A 22,809-nucleotide genomic window follows, 5' to 3' on the forward strand; every position below is an offset into this window, starting at 1 on the left:
TGGTTAGATTAAAATATTATTTGGTTTGCAGAGTTGGTTTAGACTTACTTATGACAAAACCTTGTTCGTGATAGTACCACAATAATTGTTGTAGAATGTATTTTGTAGTGTCTATCATTGGATCAATAGAAAGGTTTGACAGAACAGCACAGGAGGTTCCAGTCAGATGACAAATGCACAAGATGTTTTATAAGACATCTGAACATATATGCATTGCCAAGTGCATACACACACAGATGTATAGCTCTCTCGCCCAAGTGATTATCCATTTAACTAATATAAAACACAGACTTCATTAATCTGCTTCCCAAAATCCAATTCATTAGTTACATTAAATGTGTTTTCTTTCTGTTTGACTGTAATGAGATGAACATCATGGCTTTAAGAAAAAATAAACACATTAATTAAATCCTACTCAAGCATGCAGCAGGAATAACACTGAGAAATGAGAATAGAGGTTATTAGGAGGGAATGTTTACCCTGTAGTCCCCGCAATGGCCCTGCAATGAAAAAAAAGAAAAAAGAAAAAAAAGGACATAACTGTTAAACTGCAGAGACAAAATGAAATAGTTTTACAACTAGTACCTATATACCACTTTTATTTACATAGTAGAAGACGAGTTATCTAATGCAACATGTAGCATAAACAGTACACAAGATAACAATGATAACCTGAATATATGAATTAGCTTGATTCTGTTGTGCAGTTCTTACCTTTTCTCCTTTTATTCCAGAAGTTCCCTGGCACAAAAAAAAGGATGTCAGAAAATTTCCATAACTGATATTTTGGATTTAAATGCATATTTATTAAGCTACTTACTTTAATCTATAAAAATTAGATATACTTACAGGTTGCCCTTTGGGACCAGGCGGACCCTTAAGAAAAAACAAACAAATCATAATTAGTACATTTATTTAATATTTGGGATGATCAAATAAATCAATTTGCACCAAAAATATTTATCTTCCAAAAACAACTTCTTTTTAATTGGAAGTAAAGAAAGAGATCAATAATTAGCATTTTTATTATTATATTAACTACGCAAATATAGGTACGTGTTCACCAGTATCAGCCCATTTTGCAGAACACCACAATGCTGATGCCAGACTCCTGAAATTCACTGGGGTCTGTATTTGCACTGTATAGCATGGAGCAAAGAAATTGATTTATTTGTAACCTTTTGGAATTTTTAATAATTTTGGAAAATATTATTCTTCTATTCAGTTAAAAGAGACAGCAAACTGAATAGAAAAATAATATTTTCCAAAATTATTAAAAATTCCAAAAGGTTACAAATAAATCAATTTCAGGGATTGTGTGGACATTCACTAGGCCTAAAATAAAAGAGGAAGGATGAATAAAAACAATCTTTTAAAGAAAACTATTTTAATGGAGTGGAATGTTTCCAAGAGACTGTCTTAGTTCTATGTGTGTATGGTGGTTCTTAGCTAAATAGATTAGACATACCACCTCATTTTATGTTGCTAGCTCTGTCTTATCACATTTATATTTATTGTTCACTATTGCCTAAATCATTCATCACAATTACAATTATTGATATTGCACCAACATATGAGAATGCACTATACAACAGGTAAAACAAGACAACCAATTCTAACAAAACACGTCTGAAACACAGGAACAGCAGGAAAGAGGGTGTTACCCAAACAAACTTACACTCTCTACTGGGTTTTAAATTGAAGTTATGCTTTTTATGACTCTATAATTTTCTGTATATTAGTATTACTATTATTTTAAAAGTGCCAATAAATTCCGCATCACTGCACAAAGGATGGACGAACAGACAAGTATTAGCAACAAGACGAGTTGTATGCACAGGAACAGATGGTGTTGAGGGTACTGCTCAAGCATGCATACATTCTAGAGTGAATGGGGTCAAGTGACAAGTGGTAAGGGTTGGATTTATTTCATGTATGGGAAAAGTAGGTTTTTGGAATAGTTTTCAACGAAGGCTTAGGTTTTTGGATGACCGTTGCAGAGAGAAAGCAAGGTGGGTTACCAAGGTGTGGAAAGGCAAATCTTCTTTCCTAAAGAAGCGAGTTTTCAATGATTTTTTGAAAGAATGGAGACTGAGTGAGAGTTTAATGGCACAGGGAAAGGAGAACGGCACAGCACTAGATAAGTCTAGAAGGTGAGCATCAGAGGTGGAAGTACGAACAGAGGAAAGACGCATGACTTCGGTAGATTGTATGGTCCAGGACAGACTTCTGTATTAGGGTGGATAGGTAGGTAGAAAAGAGCAGCATTTTGTAGAGATTTGTAAGCAAGTACCAAAATTTTAAATTGAGCCCTAAATCTTACAGAAGACCGGGGTAAGGACTGACAGAGGGGGGAGGTGTGTAACATGTGGGTTGACAGGAAGATGAGCCGCTACCTCATTCATTATAGATTTTAACGGTGCAAGCTGGGAATGCATAAGATCACTGAGACGAAGACTGCAGTAGTTAAGGCAAGAGAGTATAGTGGTATTGACTTGCCCATTATTGGCATTCAGTGTTAAATAGGAGAGTAGGCGCGCAATGTTTTTGGCAGTTGACTGGACATGAGAGTTGAAGGAGAGATTGGAGTCAAGGAAAACACCTTGACAGTAAGCCTGTGACATAGAGCTGATTGTAGTGCCATTGACATGGAGGGTCAGCCTGTCTCATCATTGTACTGCAACTATTTATGGTGCTGGTCATTTTACCAGGACCAGTGATGAAATTTACTTCAAAAATCTTCATTAATAAAAATTGATTCTAGAGAGATGCAACATGGGTGAGGGAGATGTAACATGGAATGAAGAAGGTAGATGGTTTGATGAGGTGAGGGAAGGTGGGGGAATAAAACACGTAGATTGTGTAAAGAAGGAAATGGCAGGTAGAATGATGAATGAAGTGTTAACATAAAAAAGGGTAGATGGTAGAAGGGGAAGGAAATGAGTAGGTGGAAAGAAGGCGTAGTCCAACAATAGCCAGCCCTTCCTTCTTAAGAAGTTAGACCATGTTGGGTTAGTGGTGCACATGCCCTCAAAATGCTGTGGACTGTAACTTGCTTGACTAAGAGTTACATGAGTTCCCATTTATAGCATTTTCAGGTTCCATGTATTTTTTTTTAAAATATAATCACAAATCACGTTCTTGTTCAAAGTACTGCTCTGTAAAATATTTTGTTAGAAACTGGATTCAAACACATATCTTTTGCATCTACATATTAAAACAAACTTTCGTTTTTTATTCAAGTCCTTGATTTTTCATGTACAAAGTCCCTTCCTGTCTAACAGCTGTGCTGCAGTTTTCAAATTACACTTAAGATTTAATCAGCATTTTTCATACATCAGGCTTAATTTTACATATATGTGAGTGTATTATTCACATTCTTTTAATCAAATCTTATCACGTAAACACGCCAACTTGAATTATTTGCTAAATGAAACTCAGTATTTGAACCAGAAATTGAGGTTTCTTTTCCATTCAAATAAATGAGCAAAGGTAATCTTCATTAAAAATAATTAGGCAACTCAATTATATTTAAATTTATGAGACTAAATCAAGATTATAAAAAACACTAGGCTAAATTATATGCATTCATTTTGTTAGTACTAATGGATATAGAGGATAGATTGTAAAGTGAATAAGGTAACAGGACATGCTACAGTGGAAGTACTTGTGACTAAAACTCAGAATGTCTAAGGAACTTGTAACTATCCACACCTGCAACCCATTGTTTTTCTGGTGACCTAAGGATGAAAAGTGTCAGGAGATGCGTAATCATGAGAGACAAAATATCTCTTCATTATCTCCTCTCCAATGAGATAGGTCCATTTAACATACCTCTTGGGAGGGACAGACCTATTTTGGACTCAACTAATTCATTCTCTCTTAATGTCCCTCTATTATAGGATCTCCATATTGTTGGTGTGTCTGCGTGTGTAACGGAGATCTTCGGCAATAGTGTCTTTAAACTACAATGATTGTGTTTAGAAATCAGTTTGTGTAAATAAGTCTTATTGATCTTGCTCTAAATTACATTTCAGTTGCATATACTGACATTAGTAAGTGACCGATAATTTCTGTCACTCATACACCTAAAACTATCCCTCTTTGTCCATTGAAATGTTGCATGGTGTCGTTTAAGGTATCATTCCAATTTTTAATCAAAGAATTTGATTCAAAAGAAACAATTGGTTTTGGGTAATATATGCCAATTGTAGTCGGGGACAATAAGCCGAGTTATAGTAGTGGTGGTACAAGTCGGTTGTGGTGTGTCCCGAAACCGACGTTCGGGTAGGCCTGTAAAAGAGGGCCCACTAAGTGAATGCTTAATAAAGGGAGCGGTGGATTCATTCAATGCATCTCTGTGAGGAGGTCCTGATTGGAAAAAAAAAGCATTTGGCCCCGCCCTCGTGCTTATTTTAGCCAATCCAATGCTTTCCCTATGGGAAAGGAAAAATCATCAATTTTGATGATGTGACAAAGGGGGCGGAGCCAGCGCCGGCTGTCCCACGCGGCACTGGAAATAAGGTGAGTCTTAAACTTTTATAGGAGGGCTAAGGGGGGCAGGCCACCTAAATGGTGGGTTTAGCACTATAGGGTCAGGAATACATGATTGTGTTCCTGACCCTATAGTGATCCTTTAAGAAACAGAAATCTGAAGGTTTCGCATAATGCTCTTTGATAATATCTTGGAAGTTATGGACACCTTCATTTTTTATCCTTTTTTAAAATCTACCTATTCACACTGAGGGTTTAATTTTTTGGAGGGGTTTTACAATATTTTTTTTATCTTTAACCAACTGAAAGGATGTTTTTGCAGAGAACCTTATTTAAGAATTATAAAACGTGTCCTTAAGTATTTTTGTCTTTATTAAAGAGATCTCAAAAGAGTTTTTTTTTCTCTTTCAAAATTATTGTATAAGAGATTTGCTGTATAGAATGGCAATCTGATTGCTACGGGATATATTGTTAATTTTACATTGTTTGTTTCTGTCACATATTTACATTTTGATTGCATAAAGAGTATATGGACAACTATCAACTTCTGCCTATGCAGAATAAACTAGCTAATATTCTAAAATTATATAAATTCAGAATTAAATAAATATTACATATTTATTAATGAAATGTTTCAGTACTTTTTTTTGCTGATAGTAAATAACAACCTCATTAAACTCCAGTAATCATCTGGGTGAGACGGTTCCTTTAAATATTACTTTCCCTTTAAAAATAGAATACCAATCAAAGATGATTATGTGAAAAATGTTCATGTGATTATTATGCCAGCATTAATAAGACCATTGTGAGAGTGGTATATTTAATAAACACCATTACCAGACCATAATGGTGTAAAATAGATGTTTAGGAAAACATTAGACTAGGCCAAACAAGGGTGTAATAAATCTGCAACTTGTCATATTTGACAGATTATACTGAGTAAGTGGGAGATTTTTAAACACACTGCTTTACTTTGCATTTTTAGAAGGGTTTAGATATATTTAAGAGAAATATTTTTAAAATGCCATTTGTTTTTAGCTATCAACCATGGACCTTGATACACAATATATTTGTCTCTGACAATGCACCAATATCACAGCTGTCTTTGGCATAACAGTAAATCAAGATGTCCCAGATGTCCACGAAACCCCAGAGAGCAGATATGGATAGAAGGTATAGATGATCATTCCCCAGACATGCATAAACAACCTGTGAACAATTACTGTCACAGGAACAATAAGTGTGGCATAGGATACTATGCCCCATGTGTCTCCTTTTGTTCTATTTATTTGACGGACAAAAGCATATGACGTCACAGCAATAATATGAAATTCTCATCTGCCCAAAATAAGGTAAAAACTAAAATGTGGTTGTGCAAGTGAAACTAAATGTTTATCCTATTTCATCCAGTCTCTTGAAAAACACAGTGAAAAAAATGAGATAGTGAAATAAAAAATACATAAACAGGCAGCTAAGTGTAGTTAAAGGGTTACTCCACAAATCTAATCCACTAGAGTCTGGTTTAGTGGTTATGATGCAAGGAGTACCCTGGCCCCATTTCCTGGTAATGAGGCAAAGAGCTCAAGGCGCGAGGATCCTTCCAGCTCTGTTGATGCACATCTGGCTTCTACAGAATGGTCAACTATTGCTCTCAGCCAATGGATGGAATTCTGTGCTTAGAAATATTAGCCGGGCTGGCTAATGAAGCCCCAATGACTCTAAAAGTGGTGGAGTTAAACTTCTTACATGCAGAGTTTCATAGCAAATCACTAAAGTGGCGATAGTGCTTAGAGTAATTCTTTAAGTGATGTGTAAAAAGAAAAAACATGTACTCACTGGATTTGAGAAAAAAAAACACCTTCTGCATTAAAATTTGCTTCCCTTAATCGTTTCCAATTAGAGTTTCAAATTTAAATATACAAACTGGTATACTGAGTGAAACACAGTTCTTAATTCCACACAAAGATCACTATGTATTATTACATATTTAGATCTATATGCAATGTTCTAAATAGCCAATAATACTATTTGAGTGACACAATATCCTAATCAAAGACTTATTACAGGATTTCGTAAGGTCTGAGATCACTCTACATTCAGACCAGCTCAACCTCCTGGTTCAGAAACATCAAGCCCCTTAGCATTCGTGTGGGTACCCAATTTAGATTTTTATTCATTTGGACACATATCAGAAGGCATGAGGTAAGTGGTATCTTAGAACCACGCAACTGCTAAAAGTGTCGCAATTAAATGTACAACCAAATCACATAGCAGTATGTGTGAAGAGTAATGCATTTTGTTCCATTTGCACCATGCTGAATAAATAAAGTGGCAAAAAGTATTTTTCTAATGGAAATTTTACGAGGTACAGACATCTTCATTATAATGAAAATTATGAATGCAAAGCACTATTATATATATATACATGCATTTAATATGAGAGAGGAAACATGGCTTCATCACAGCACTGGGATGTTATATGTGACACCTGCCTAATGTAACACTAGAGAATTCAACATTAAAATAGGGCTGCCGGCTACCAGAAATGGTTTTATAATAATGCTAGGTCATTTAACATTACAGCATGCAACACATGTAAAAATATATGTAATGTGCTTTTTATATGAAGGTTGGAATAAATGGCTTTACCTTTTCATTTGCAAGCACCAAGTTATTTTTATTTCTTTTTAATTATTTTTTTTTGCAGTAATTTGTTGAGAAAGTCTGTTCAATCTAACTGTGTTTATATTATCGCACCTATTACCATACACGCTATTATACTTAGTTGGCTCTACATATACATGTATGTTTGAATTCTACTTAAAGGGACAGTGAAGCATTGTAAAGAACTACCACAGATGTGAGATAGACTGGACTTGAGGGGCGTAAGATTTTTGTTCAGCCTATAGAACTATTAACCACTTATGCATGAGGCAGTGTTGGCAAATACATTGAGATTATTCACTACACCGGAAACTGAAGAACATCAAGCAATTTCAAAAATGTTTTATTTGTGTCTCTTCATTTGATTTGTTCATCTAAACACGTGCTTCATATTCACTAAACTCCAAATTGTGGCAAATTGAAATCTGAATGGCAACATGTGGGCTAAAATTCCCACGCTGTAACTAGTAGAGTGTGAGACTTTTTGCCTACATTTTGCTATATGATTTTCAGTTTTCATACAATTCATTGTTTTAGTGAATAGCAGTATGTGTTTAACACATGGCTATTCAGTAAAGTGAGAATTCAAAGTGAATTTTCCAATTCAAGGCCAAAGTAGCAAAGCGTGAAAAATAGCTGACTTTAGCTATTTTGACCTTAAATTTGAAATTCACTTTCAATATTCACTTTAGTGAATAACGGTGACAGCATTGTGGTTACAAATAAGTAGATACTTATTAAAAAATTATATATTTTTTTAAACGGGAGAGACAAAATTTGAATAATATGGTTTATTGGTGTGTGCGTGTTTGTGTGTGTGTGTGTGTGTGTGTGTGCGTGTATAGTTTAGTTGTTTTTTTTTTTTACATTGCTTATACAGTGTCCTTACTTAAAATGTACTCACCATTTCCCCTTTCTCTCCTTTCTGACCAGGGTGGCCCTATAATACCAAAAAAGATAATGTCACATAGAATTTAAAAAGATGGTATATCAGTGTTTCTGTAAAATAATCTTCCAGTGTTTTCCCGACAGTTACTTGTATGAGACTAAAACAATGTAATTCTACACTAATGAGTGCCGCTAGAAAAAGCTCAATGGTCTTCTACAAGGATGGGAGAATGGAGCTCTGCAGACCTTAAGGTCATTCCGTGGCACCTCTCTTATTATAACACTTGTTTATTTTAGACCTGCTCGTTTCAGGAGAGTACATGTGGAAGCCTGTGAAACTCCTTCTGACCTTGTTACTTGGTTAATAAACATGAGTTATATGGCTATTTTATGGAGTGACAAATTATTTCTGATAACTGTTGAAAGCTATAGAAGGGTTCAAAATATCAGAAGAAAAACAGGTTTATTGGTTAGGTATAAGCTGTGAAAGAGAACTCCAATGACCTATCAGACATCTGCTTAACATTACAGCATGCCATGCCATATACCAGACATCCAGAGATTGGGTTTGTTTGTTTATGCACCACAATTGTTGCTGTGATCATTCAAGGGATAAATATTTAAAAGCGTCATTCTATGAATTAGTTTAAGCTATAACCAAGGAATGCTGAACTCCTATCAGTCTAAACCAGGCAGGCCGAGCTTACATGCAATGCTTTGAGAGATGGTTAGAATTCTTTATCACAAACAAACAGAACAACACAAGATGTCACTGTCACAGTGCTATTTTGGGAGAAGAATTTTATACTCGCTTACTGACCCTAAGCTGCAAGTTACATTTTTTAGATACTGCACACCAGCAGCAGTGACCTCCAAATCCTAGTTTTCTGTGATACAGTATAATTGAGATAGGAACTGTGAAATTTTCTGCCGTAGAAAGAGCTGCTAAAGAGGACTTTTAGGCTTATTCACTAAATTCAGAATTTTCAAAAATTAAATCCGAATGGAAAAATTCTCCAAATCAGCAAATTCTCTTACTCAGCCAACTCCAACTCATCGCAACAGCTGGTAAATTTTTGTTTTTCGGATTTAATTTGATTTAGAGTTTAATGCCTCTTTATAAATCACTGGTAAGACAACACCTTGAATATGCTGTGCAATTTTGGGCACCTGTTCTAAAAAAAGGATATCATGGCACTTGAAAAAGTGCAGAGACGAGCTACAAAATTGATAAAAGGAATGGAGCATTTTAGTTACGAAGAAAGGTTAAAAAATTTAAATCTCTTTAGTTTGGAAAAACAGCGCCTCAGAGGGGATATGATAACATTATACAAATATATTCGGGGCCAGTACAAACCATTATCTGGAAATCTATTCATAAACCGGGCTATACATAGGTCACACATTTAGGCTGGAAGAAAGGAGATTTCATCTAAGGCAAAGAAAATGTTTTTTTTTTTTACAGTAAGAGCAATAAGGATATGGAATTATTTGCCTGAAGAGGTGCTTTTGTCAGAGTCTATACAGATGTTTAAACTGCAATTGGATAAATACTTGCAAAAACATAACATACAGGGATATAATTTTTAATTAGTGAGGTAATAGCTACTTGATCCAAGGAGATATCTGACTGCTATTTTGGGGTCAAGAAGGAATTATTTTCCTAGTTTGTTGCAAAATTGGAAGCGCTTCAGACTAGGTTTTTTTTGCCTTCTTTAGGATCAACAGTAAAAACATATGTGAGGAAGGCTGAACTTGATGGACAAAGTCTCTTTTCAGCTATGTAACTATGTAACTATGTAAATGAGTCACCCTGTTTGTGTCACAAATTATATAGATTTGAAGACTAGCTGTGTAGTGAGACACTTACTGACTTGCCGTCTAATCCTATTGGTCCCTGAAATAAAAATAAAAACATACATGAATGTAGGTAGGTCTTGTGAACTGGAAATGTCGGAGAGTGACATGGAGCCAAATGTCACAATATTTTTTTATTTAATGTAACATTGACTTCTTTCGCTGCAAAAAATGTATTGGTACTCAAGACAAGCATGGTTATACAAGACAATGTTACAATGTTACAAAATCAATGGTGCTACTCAGCACAGTTAAAAAAATAGTTGGTTACATATACAGCATTAAACAAGGTTAGCATTCAATCAATTGTGGGTAAATATGACCATTGGCAAAATATAGCTGTGCAAAAAATTGCCAAGGCCTACTTGCCTCTTATAATGCACTTAAAGAAACACTCAGAGCACATTCTCCATGCATATGGAAGATTAGCCAAAGACAGTTACCTTGCTAAACATATATGATGGAATTTGTCCACTTTTTGCTAAATAAATAAATCTTGCAGGTGAAACCTACATTGAGCTTCTTTTTAGCTTTGCTTCTAGAATAAATGGTTTGCTTATAGTAGTTGCATTTGACCAGGAGCATTTGGATCAAAGCAAATGTGAGGACTTATAGCCATTATATCATTAGTAAGCATCACATGTTTTATTATATATATATATATAGAAGTTAATACTAGGTTTTTCTAAGAGCCCACCATAAATGATGTCACATTTAGAAGACATTGTGGGGAGATGTATGAAATCAGCACAAGTTTTTGATATACAGAGTTGAGTTAGACATTATTAAACAGATCATACATGCAAAGAACCCAAAATAAAGTCTATGGGATCAAAATCACTGTGAGAAATAAAACTATCAGGGTTACTCACAAAAGTGAGAATGTAGAGAGATTAGAAAGTGAATTTAAAATTGAAGTCCAAAATAGCTGAACTGGAAACATTCTCTAAGTTAGCTAGGCTTTCAGTTTGGCTACTCTGGCCTTAAATTTAAAAATCACTTCAAATTACCCTTTGAATTGTCCTTTTAGTGAATATCCCCGTATATTTATATGTGACCCCAATGTATTTAAAAGATGTATAAAATACCTTATGCACTCACTGAAGATTAAAAAATAATTAAAATCAAAACGAAAACACTGTATTGTTAAGTTAATTGGTTAATTTATATTTCAAATAAATAATTATTTCAGATCTAGAACAGTAAAAGCTTTCATTATTCATGGAATTAAATTTAGAAAGTAATCTTTTTTTTAATTACCAAACACATTCATGCACTATTTCCCTTTATATAGAATGTTTCTTATCCCTCCCTCCCCCTCCCCCCCCCCCCCTATTATTACTGCAGACTGTTCTGCTTTAAGACGTATCATGCAGGTCTGTTTGCATTCCAGCACATGCCTAGTGGAACAGAACAGATCTCTGCTACTATCGGCATAGAATGATGACTTTTTAAAGTGTTTTTCATGCTGCTTTGCATCAAAAGGCATTGTAATATACCTAACATTCCACTAGGGGTCTACAACATTTAAGTGAAACATTTATGAGTTCCAATTTTTTTTATTTATTTTTTTTATTTGAGTGGTTCATGTGTTTTTAGCAAGAGCACAAAAACTAGATGTAAACTACAGTGATCGATTTCCATTTACATCCATTTACATGTTTTACTTACAGGAAAGCCCGGAAACCCTCGTGTTCCAGGTTGTCCCTAAAATGAAATATAAAGAGAAATAAAGTTTTTGTTAATATCTTGTACAATTGTACATCCAGTGTGGTCAAGCCGCACTGGTGCAAAATGGGTTACACAGATGTTGAATTAATCAACATTTAGCATCGAGAATAACCCTGAATCAGAACTGTATAGTTTCAAATTAATTTAACCAATATAAAAAAAAATAAAATGCATGCTATAAAAGTGCAAACCACAAATATGAATGTACTGTTTATTGGAGAAAATTATCACATTTTATTACATTAAACTCATGCAAAAACATATTTTCCAAAAAAAAAAAAAATCAGAAAAACTGTATGCAATGAGACAAAAGAAGCACTAAAAAAGATAATAGTTATTGTTAATGAAATTTGAGCAAGTTTATAGATGTTTTTCTTTACCGGAACATGTAGAATCGACAATAACCATTTTATATAAACTAACACACACTGTTTTTCAAGAATATATACATAAGCCCAAAAAACATTTTTTTGTATCTTTTTGTTAATTATTACGTTTTTTTTTTTCTCCCTCAATTCATCCCTGTTCTAGAACAGTTTGTTCGTGTACAAGCCAGTTATAAACGGCCTTCTTGTTTGGCCTTTCTGCATGATATAACTAAAATCATAGAAACCGTCAATGAGGCAATTGTGATTATCTGATTTTCAAGCCCAGAACATGAAGGGAGATTAAAAGCTTCACTGGTCATGACTGTAGATAAAAAACCTGGACACAATTCAATTACACTTTTTTTTCTTCAGTAGACTAATCTCGGTGTATTTGTGCTTATGAAGGATTTCTGTTCCCAATTTAATTAGCCATAAGCTGGGAAATCCTTATATTATATATTGTTTGGGTAACTGTGGGCTCTGTTAGGAAAACATCTTAAGGATTCAAAGTGCTGTTTTCACATTTGACTAATAATGCTTTTTTCACACAAAGGGTGGCAACTTGGCAATCATTAAAACGTCAGTTCGTGGACCTTCAGGGAGGTTGACAGGGCCCCTGAGTAAGTTAGTATATAGCTCTGGCATGTACAAAGTAAATGCATTACCATTAGAATAATTCATATATACTAGCTGGCAAGTAAATGGACACTCCACTGCTCAAATACAGCAAAAACATCAGTTTAGTAGATATATCCCAATGATAACATGTAGGCATAAAACAGTGTGCAAAAGCTGCAAATCTCTTATCTGCAGCCTTTCCAAGTCCTACCCTTTTAACCCCGCCCAGACTTTCTGTAGCTGTCCAATCACAGGCTTTCCAGTGCAGCTCAATGAGAAGTCTTTGCAAGGCAGATGCTCGGGGCAATTGCCTGCCTTTTGAGTTAACCAGGAAGCAACAGGATTTGTTGTCTGAATGACAGCCAGGGGGTGTAACAAGGTTACTTAATAAAGTGCCAATTTCTTTTGAAATCTGCACTGTTTGTAAAATAAAAAAAGGACACACTACAATCCACAAACTGAAGTGATTTAGGGTTCTGGAGTGTCTTTTAATCTGTTATATGAGATCTGCACAGACAGGAAGGGTATCCACATCTATGTGTTGCATTCATCTTCATTTTAAGACAAAATGTTGGAAGCCACTTTTTATGAAAACTTAAAGAGTAATGTTTAAATATTATTTGAAACAAGAAATGTAATGCAATGAAAAAAAGGACACATTAGTGATTAACATATGTTCAATCAAGTACATATACAAAATTATTGCTATTGTTTGTCTACCCAATAGTGAAATATTTGAGGATACACAGTACTGGTAACTATAAGGTATTGTTTGTTTCTCAAATTCAAACACTATGCATAGAAAGACATACAGATTGTACCAAAGTTCCAGAGCCCTTTTCTATACAATAGCTGGAGCTGGTGGTGTGATTCTACCTCTACTAACTCAGTTAATGTTCCAATAGATCATGTTGCACTCCTGAATAGTATATGATTGAGGGATATAACTTTAGGTGTCACAAAGCAAAAGCCCTGCTTCTTATACTTGCAAAGTTCACGATGGCAACCATGAGAGTGCAAAAATATGTCTATGCGGAAATAAGGGGCAACCACAGCAAAAACCCACTATAGACCATATGGCAAACATGCATGGATATTTTTGGTAGCAAATTCTAAAATACAAGGCCAAGGGATGACACTCCTCTCATTGTTATAATTTAAATTTGCCACTCTTTTATTAGCAGACCTCTCCCATCCCAAGCTGGAGAACCATGGCTGCTCTGGGGGGGCATTTACCCTGGCGCTCCCCCAAGGATCTGTCACTTGTACATCGATCAGTATCATTAATGATAAAATAAAAAGGGAAGTTGTGTTTTCAAGATTATTAGCAGATGTGATTGTTAACAGAATAAACTTTAATCTTTACATGAGTAATTGTAAAAGTGTGAGCTGTCTATTCTAGTCTAGTTTTATGTTTGCTTTGTCTAGTAGAGTTTTATAACTTGAGAACAAGACAGAGTTTTCCCAATATTACCGCACAGAAGCTGGGGTACCAGACCTGAAAGCATTTACAATTTCCTGTGGGACATACAAATATAAAAAAGTGCTACTGCACACAATGCACACATTATTCGTGATGACTGCTAAACTCGTATCGTGACGGACCTGTGTCCTTCCCTTAAGGCAATTAAAACTATTTTCTGTCACATTTCCAAAACACACATCCCTTACTAATTATAAAGCACATGCTCTGCTAAGTCACGTTAGATCAAGATTTCATTATTTTTTCAACCACATTATTTTTTTTATTTTTATTTTCTATTTTTAAAAAGGTCAGATTAGAAAAATACATATATTAAATCCATCTGCATCACAGAAAGTTAATTGCATCTTATGGTTCACAGATTTTGTTTGTAGAATTCAGAGGATTGAAGTCAATATAAAAAAAAAAGACGGCTTGGATCAACAGTCCAGGATTTAATTATTTCCAGTAGAGATACCAATGAAGCCCGGACCTTTTTTTATGGCTTGAAGACTCAATTTAATATTTTTGGAGAAGCTTTTCAAATGATTTATTATTCATGGATTTACTTTTTTTCAAAATATTAAAATACCAAAAATATTTAAAATATCAAAAATATAATCAATGTATTAAAAAATTCAAAATATTAAACTATATTTTTTCTAAATATTGAATAATTGTAAAAGTTTATCCAAAAATAGTAAACAATTTGAAACACTTATCCAACAATATTAACCTGAGGCCTTAGTTGGGAACAACTGATCTACTGAGATTTTGTTGGCCATGAGGACTGGATTGGAAACCACTAATCTAGAGGACAAGCTGCTGTTGGTACTGGTATAGTTTTATAAAAAGATCAATGGAGATCACAAGCTTTCATGATAGGCATATACATCATACTCAAGGATAGCAGCGATACACTAACTAGTTATTCTCTAAAGTGTAAATTGCTGGTAATTTTATAAACGTGCTCTTAGTGGATGGTCAGTGAAGGAGCTCAATCATTTGTAAATGTAGCGACTATGATTTTTATGTATCAATTTTTATCAATAATTTAGATTATGTTACAGGATTCATAGCTTTACCACACTTCTAATATGTTTTTTTTTTTTGTGTGGTCTAATCCACACAAAATCACCTTTTCCTAAATATATTTGTGACATAGAGAACACTGATTACTGGGATATTTTTATAGGTATTTATATAGTGCCAACTTATTCCGCAAATGTATGATATAAACAATACCTGTTCATATCTGATAAGACGGATAGCTTTCAGATAATATAGCTAGCTATGCTGTCTTTATTAATCTGCCATATTTGCAGTATATTTTTTTTTTTAGGCTAATGCAGAGTAATGTATGGTTAACATTTCCATGAATATAATCATGGTACCTCTTGCAGGGTACTTTTTAGTGTGAGAAGCAAATCAAATCTGAGAGGACTTATTAATTGCATCTAATAATATTAGAGTTATTTCTGAATGAAAGTTTGAGTAAAGGAAAAAAGTAGGAATTACAGTACTCTAATAAGTGCTGGCATTGGCATTGCTGGGTGGGGGGACTTTGGGGGTTGCAGCCCCGGAACTCTACACTTTAAAGCTATTATAAAAAGAAAGATCAGCAGTATAGTGTCTACCTAGAGGCTGGGCTGTTGCTCCCACAGATGAGTATTGGGAGAGAATGCTGGGGGACAGAACTTTTCTGAACACCTCTCAATTACCTCGGTAGTGTGGTAGGATCATGTTGAATATGTGGGCTGTGGCTTGTTTCAAACTATGGTTTCTTAGAAATCCAAAGAAGCAATAATGACACACTGTTCATAAATAAAGAGGAGGGGATATAACCTAGAACGTCAGGAATATGTCATTACATATGCTCCATTCTTTGTTAGTGTAGGTAACGCCAAGTTTTTCCTTTGGTCTCAAACAGATGTTTATAGAGCTTAGTAACATCCTTGAGTGCTAATATAGTTTCAGTTTTATATATATATATTTATGTATAGTTATGATATTAACAGGGATACACTGAATTAATGCACGTCTGTAAACGTTAAAAATACTCAAAAATTCCTTCTTCTCAGTGCCCACCATGGCATTCTGAAATCGACAGATTGACCGTGTGCGTTAGAAGTTGTGGGATGCATTACTTGACGGAGGGCACTGGACCTAAAACTGTGTAGTATTGATAAAGGTCTATCAGAGGCAAAGGCATATAACTAAACCCCAATAAGATAAAAATGAACATATAGCAGTTTCCATCCATACATTTACTAGCATTTTGGCTAGCACACTATAATTATATGCATACAAATGTATTCTCTTTATAGTGAAACTAACTCTTGTTGTTTATGATTTTAAATTTTGAAAAATTTGGAATCATGCAAAGACCACCTCATGCAACATCGCATACATATGTTTAAGGTGCTTAGGTTATGGTGCACAGAATATTGTTTATACTGTCGTGATTAAAAAAAAATCTCTACAATTCTAAGCACAACCCTTTGTTCACATGAGTCACAGGGGAAACTATGCTCGACCTGCTCTCATTTATACTTTTGTGATGTATGTAGTGCGGTCCCCATCTCCTTTGCAGGGACCCTTCACAGAGTTTTATTAAGAAACCAGTGTCGCAATTGTGTTATAACTCCATTATTAACTAAGACACGTGACTGGAGCAATACGTAAGCTGAAGGCAGCTGTAGCAGAATATCTTTTTTATTTTTTTATTTTTTCTAATATGTTTATTCTATTTACATATCTTAATGCATTATCTTTAGATCTAAATATGTCAACAAAAGCTTGTAAGTGTTTCTTTCAGATTTCTATATTTTGCAATTTATTACTACACACCTTTCTACATACAACATGGGCAGCATATTTTATTAGTATGTGATCCCTGGGATGTTAATTTACTTTAAAGGTGGGGGTTCACTGATTATTCAATCATAAAACATTTATTTTACAAACAATTAATCTCAACATTTGGAATTTGGAAAAACTCAAACAAAACATACACATAGATACACAACACTAATTAAATTCTGTTGAAAATTTCAGGTAATGAGTGGAAACATATTTGTTATAATCAATGGGAAATATATTTGACTGGCTAATTTATTAAACGTCTGTGCAATAAATCATTGACTCATTAGATGTAGAACACTTTTCTTTCATGTCTCAAACCTGACGTGAAATTAAGGCTGAAAGAACACAGTCTATGTAATGACTGTTTTTTCTATAAATGACAACCATAATGTGTAGGCCAGAACTAGTAGCTCCTGCTTCCTGGCTACAAGGTTATGAGTGATAGATTGTAAGCCCACCTAATTTGCATGTCACTTCTCACAACCCATCCAGCAAGTGGGAGCACTGCATGCAGAGCGATTTACCGATAAATTATGGTTATATGTTGCAATACTCATACATCTTCCTATTCAAGACGGAGTAATGGAAAATGTCTGCATCTGTAATAGGAATGACTATTTTTTTTAGCCTCGTGTTTGTTTGCTTGTTTGTTTTAATCAAAAGAATATAAGCAACACGATGTATAATTTTAAGGTCTTAAGTTCAAGTTTATAAAAATCAACATGAAATTACAAACTTAAAATAATAATAAATTTATATAGAGGAGTATAAATATTCATGAGATATGGATATGGACAATATTAATTCAACTTAAGGCATGGTATGAAAAAAAAAAAATGACATTCCAATACTGTGCACTGCTGAAAGAATTGAGAATGATATAATATATTATTTGCATCTGGAACAAGGTGAACTAGTGGAAGTTCCAGACATTACTGTAGGTCACTAAAGGGCCATTTTCTGCAGAGTCAACTGATGTTAAAACCAAATGCTGAGCATGTCAGTTTTAAAGATATTGAATGCAGATGATAGTAAAAACACACAGATTTGAAGTTTCTTTCAACGTGGGACACGGGCATAGGACACTACGCTGTAGCAACCCTTCTCTTTTTCCTGTGCAAAGTTCATTCACAGAGTTTTCCTGTGTGTATTTGTGATTATGTTCTTTCACACATGCGTAAGTGGTTTTACTTATTCACATGAGCAGCAATAGGGTTTAACTCGCTTTATGCCACCAATTTGCAAAAAGTAAAATCCTTTGCATTTATGTGACAGGACTTCCTAATAAGCACTGATGAGCAATTCCCAGAGCAGCACAGGGAACTTATGTTGTACATCGCTATAACGGAAGGGCTAATTATGATACAAAATGTCCACAATTTTGCAAAACACAAAATTTATTCTAAACGACTTGTTTCTGATTCTACATCTTCAAAACCTGAAAAACTAAATACTGTATATGATTTTAACTTCATTTGATCCTGCAGAAAATTAAAGCTTTAATAGCAAGTTTGAATGTTTCACATTACCCGATCTTTAACAACATGTGATTGATCAGAGGGAGATTTTTACTTTAATTGATAAGGTATAGCCCAATTAACCATAAAATTGTTCTTTTTTTACAGTTCTATATTGTCTTGTAATTTATTTCTTACTGTTATATACATTTTATGCTAGGATCTAAAGCTCCTCATTGAACCGCACTGTGACCATTGGGAGGGAGATTAAACAGAGCTGCCGAATGACAGCGTCAGATTAAGATTCCACATTGCTCTAGGCAAGTTACGTGTTTGGGCCCCTCTTTAACTCTTAGTATAATAATGGTGAATGGGATCAAGTTTAGCCATGTATTTTCTTTGAGCAAGCTCTTTTCTCTAAAGAGGAATTTTACTTCCTCCTTTGTTTACCAAGATTAGTCCAACTTGTGCTTACAATTTGTGCACACTGACTGGACATATTCTCTCGGGCTCGAAATACTGCTCGCACAACCCTGTTCATTAAAACTGCAAATGGGACTGTGAACCAGGTGATAGCAGCTGTGGTATGGCTGCTATGAGCTAACTGAGCAGTTGCAACTAGGGGCCGAACTACACATTCTATAAACAGATCTTTTTGAGGTAAGAAATAGAATAAACATATAGACCAATATTTTCAGGCTCCTGATTGGTGGTCTGGAAAGATTCTGTTTGTTTCTGCTTGTAGTGTATTGGCAAAAGCAAAACCTACAATTTATATTAGTTATAAATGTAATATTTGCACCATCTTATTTATATACATATATATTATTAGCAAAAGCAGCAATAACTCTTCAATATCGTTTTAATGTTTTTTTTATTTATAAATTCTTAATAGTATTATTTGTATTAGGTAAGTACTGTCATTCAATTTGTAGAGTTCTCCTTTATTCTTATAAATGGGTAGATTGTAGGGTACACATATCTTTATTTTATATTTCCATGAATATTATAGGAAACGCATTAAACTCGCAAACATACACACGTCAAAATTATACTTGTAAGTGCACATCTTCCAATGCAAGCTTTCAGAGTACTTTTATTATGGAAGAAAATATAAATTGTCATTACATTGGGATGAAAATCTAGTATAGATGCATGGCCTTTTAAACAGTCTTTAAAACTAAAAATCTCCTTAAATATCTAGAATTCCTTTCATTATTATTAAAGTAATGCATCCCTTTAAAAACACGATGGTAATGCACATCTTATAAAACTGAGACTACACAGGTCTAACATCCTATAACTCCTAAGTGTCTAGAACGTCGACATCAAGTTTAATGGAGACGCAGTGGGATACAACAAGACTATTGTAATTCCTTCAACTTGCAACTCTGAGAACACAAAGGAAAAGGGATAATATTTTTTTTTCCAAACTAAAATAACACACTTGTTTTTATATGTATTTTCGTCATCCATCCGACTTTTGAGTGAAAAGACAGGTGGGCTTTTAAGAGGCTAAGCTGTTTCTTATTAGCATGGTCTATTACTGTACATGTGACCCTGAATTGGGAAAGCAGATGTTACATCGAATCCTGCTGTTCAGCTTCCAGTTGATCCCAAATTCTACCTGTGAAGCCAAAGCGATATGGACCTTTCTTTGATAATAAATGAGGAAAGGGAAAATAAATAGGACAACATTTAATGACTATAAGATAATGTGTATAAATAAGAAATTGAAAATGTTTTAGTCTAATTGTTTAAGAATTAGTGAGTTCTGCTACAAGCATTGTGCAATTAAATTGCAATTAGATTGAAAGCCCCTGGTTCATAGATTCATGAAGAACAGAGCTTCTGGTACTGCAAGGTATGGTTACATTACTAGGTGTGTTACTGCTAAAGGCTAAAGAGGTAATATACAAATCTATATAAGATGTGCAATTGTAACTGCAGTATGAGGTTATTGCCTATTGCTTATTTTTCAGTTCAAGGAGTGTCATAGAAGCCCTGACTTATCTTATATACCCCCTATTTAACTTACGCCCTTATCTTATATACCCCCTATTTAACTTACGCCCTAAATTAACAAACCTCACCTATTTCTCTTTTGGTTCGGTACTTTTCAACTACAGAATACAGCACCCCCTCCCCCCCACCCCCCGGCTCATTAACTTCACAGAAACACTTAACTCAAGTGCGCTCTCTGGGTGGCCGCCATTTGTATAACCAAAAACACGTGCTCTAGTAAACGCGGCCATTTTATCTCCCGAACACAGGTAGCGGTACTTGGTCGTCGAATGCGTGGAACTATAATTCGGATGCTTGGCCTTGCGAACCAGGAGAAAATCATACCGTTGCCTGCTCAAGCCCCAGACAAGCCAGGAGAACGCTTTTCGGTGAAAAGACCCTCCCGAATGAGGAGACCATTCACTCCCTACGACCCAGAAAGAGCCTTCGGTTACATCTGTCTACGAACTCCCGAAAGTTGACCGGCCACTACATCTTTTCTGGTGGAACTATTTTGAGCAACAGACACATGGGCGGTCGGTCAAAACTTTACTTCGGTGGCAATTTGGCTATACTACATGGATCTGAGCACTATTTTGACAACTTGTGAGCTCTGATCCGGGCTATCCGGGGATATAATACTTGTGGGTTCCTATCTGTTTTATATGTATTCTGGGGTGTTTTATGTTGTAATGTATTGTATCTTTAGTGCCCGGGAGATAATTCGTTTAAGCAAAGGCAAACTCACTTATCTCCCAGACACAGAAACTCCTGGGCGGGGTTACTCTTGTATTGTATGGAGACCCCATGCTGGGGGTCGGGTATATAAGCATGCAACTTAGCCTTGATAAAACAGTTCATCTTCTACCCAATATGACTGGTGGTGTCCATTATATTGGGGAAACTCTACACTGATCGAGAGAGCTATCACACTATTCAGCACATCTGGAACTCAGTCTAATGGAGGATTGAAGGCATGGCCACAATAGCCTAATGAACCCGTGACAAGGAGCAAAGACGGAGCTGCATAAATGTAGGATAAAGATTTGTTAATTTCTACACTTAATTTTATATTTACTCCTCACATATGCATATTTGTTGAATATAGGCGATAAATAAAATATTCAGAATCATGGGAAGTAAAAGTTCTAATTTAAGGAGAGTTTTATGCCATTATCACATTCTGATCTGAATTGTGATAGTATGAAATGTCTTTCCTTTTTAACACTTTCTGATGTATAAACATTGACTTGGAGATTCAAAACTAAATTTGAGCCAATCTGGTGTTCTGTAGGATTCTGAGTTGAAATATACCCAAATTATGGACTAACCGAAATGCGAAATATGTTAATATTCCAAATTCCATCTGTGACAATGAAAAAATATTGAGATGATTGATGAGAAAAAAGGTAATTAATGGGTAGAGGACAGTCACTAAATGTTGATTTTATTCACAGATCAAGTGAGAAGTGACCAAAAAAGGGAAAAAAGAGGGAACAGAAAGAAAAGCAGTAAAAAAAAAATAATCATTATTTATATATTATATTTGTAAAAAATACATAATTTATAAATATATAAAAAAAAATCTGAACTTCTCCTTCTGTCTTTCCCTCCATTGGTTACATTTTCTCACTTGATCTGTTAATCAAATGAATTAATCAAATTGCTCCTATCAGTGTACTGCTAAATAAATACACAATGTTATATTATGTCTATATTTTACAGCACACTGATTGGCTCATATATGTGCCTTATTATCTTGGTATTCTGATTCAGTTCCTGAAACAACATTCGGCTGAGACAAACTGACATCCAACCAAATATTGGGTGTCCCGAAATCTCTCGCCATGAACAAGTCTAGTATACAGGGATGCCATCGATAAATCAGTGGGACATTCCATTTTGATTCTGTCATTGATCCTTCAAAGAGTAATTTTGATCCAAACCAGTTTTTTCTTTCCACTTAAAACAAAAGTGACTATCGTTGGCAAAAAATATTTGAAGCACGTGATCTGCCAGAGCAACGTGATGACCAGGGCAAGTTATCTAACCACCACAATAGTAGTTTTGGTTCTGCATGAATCCCTGAATAAATAATTGTTGAAATAGGCTTATTTTACTACTGTGGTATAAACATCTAGACCTCTCTAAATAAGATCTTTTACATATCATTTTTTGGAAAATGTACCCTCCACAAACATTAGTATGAGTTGTAGTGATCTCATTAACAATTAGCTGTAGCACATGTGCCTTGTGGAATGTTCCAAACTACTCTTTATTAAGTATAGGATAGGTCTCTGTCATGCAAAGCACAAATAATAGTTACACATAATATAACCTTCACGTTAAAAATAGATACAAACATATTTCTCCTATAAAAAAGATGCTGTTCAGAACCAAA

The 22,809-nt window shown here is 34.8% G+C and overlaps 1 protein-coding gene and 1 long non-coding RNA gene across 2 annotated transcripts in view; both read right to left on the reverse strand.

Annotated features, from left to right (window-relative positions):
* The window catches only part of LOC134575865 (collagen alpha-1(XIII) chain-like), a 120,988-nt gene extending 120,492 nt beyond the window's left edge, over positions 1-496 (reverse strand). Inside the window, exon 1 of the mRNA XM_063435307.1 lies at positions 480-496. The gene's annotated coding sequence lies outside the window, so the exon portion shown is untranslated. The remainder of the gene's footprint in view (positions 1-479) is intronic.
* Positions 497-845: 349 nt separating this feature from the next.
* Positions 846-22,809, reverse strand: part of LOC134575866 (uncharacterized) — a 44,180-nt gene continuing 22,216 nt past the window's right edge. Inside the window, exons 5-8 of the long non-coding RNA XR_010085767.1 lie at positions 11,575-11,610; positions 9,917-9,943; positions 8,063-8,098; positions 846-876 (exon numbers count right to left, since the gene is read on the reverse strand). This is a non-coding gene — a long non-coding RNA (uncharacterized LOC134575866). The remainder of the gene's footprint in view (positions 877-8,062; positions 8,099-9,916; positions 9,944-11,574; positions 11,611-22,809) is intronic.

This window comes from Pelobates fuscus, chromosome 10 (genome assembly GCF_036172605.1).
Source record: "Pelobates fuscus isolate aPelFus1 chromosome 10, aPelFus1.pri, whole genome shotgun sequence".
Taxonomy (NCBI): Eukaryota; Metazoa; Chordata; class Amphibia; order Anura; family Pelobatidae; genus Pelobates; species Pelobates fuscus.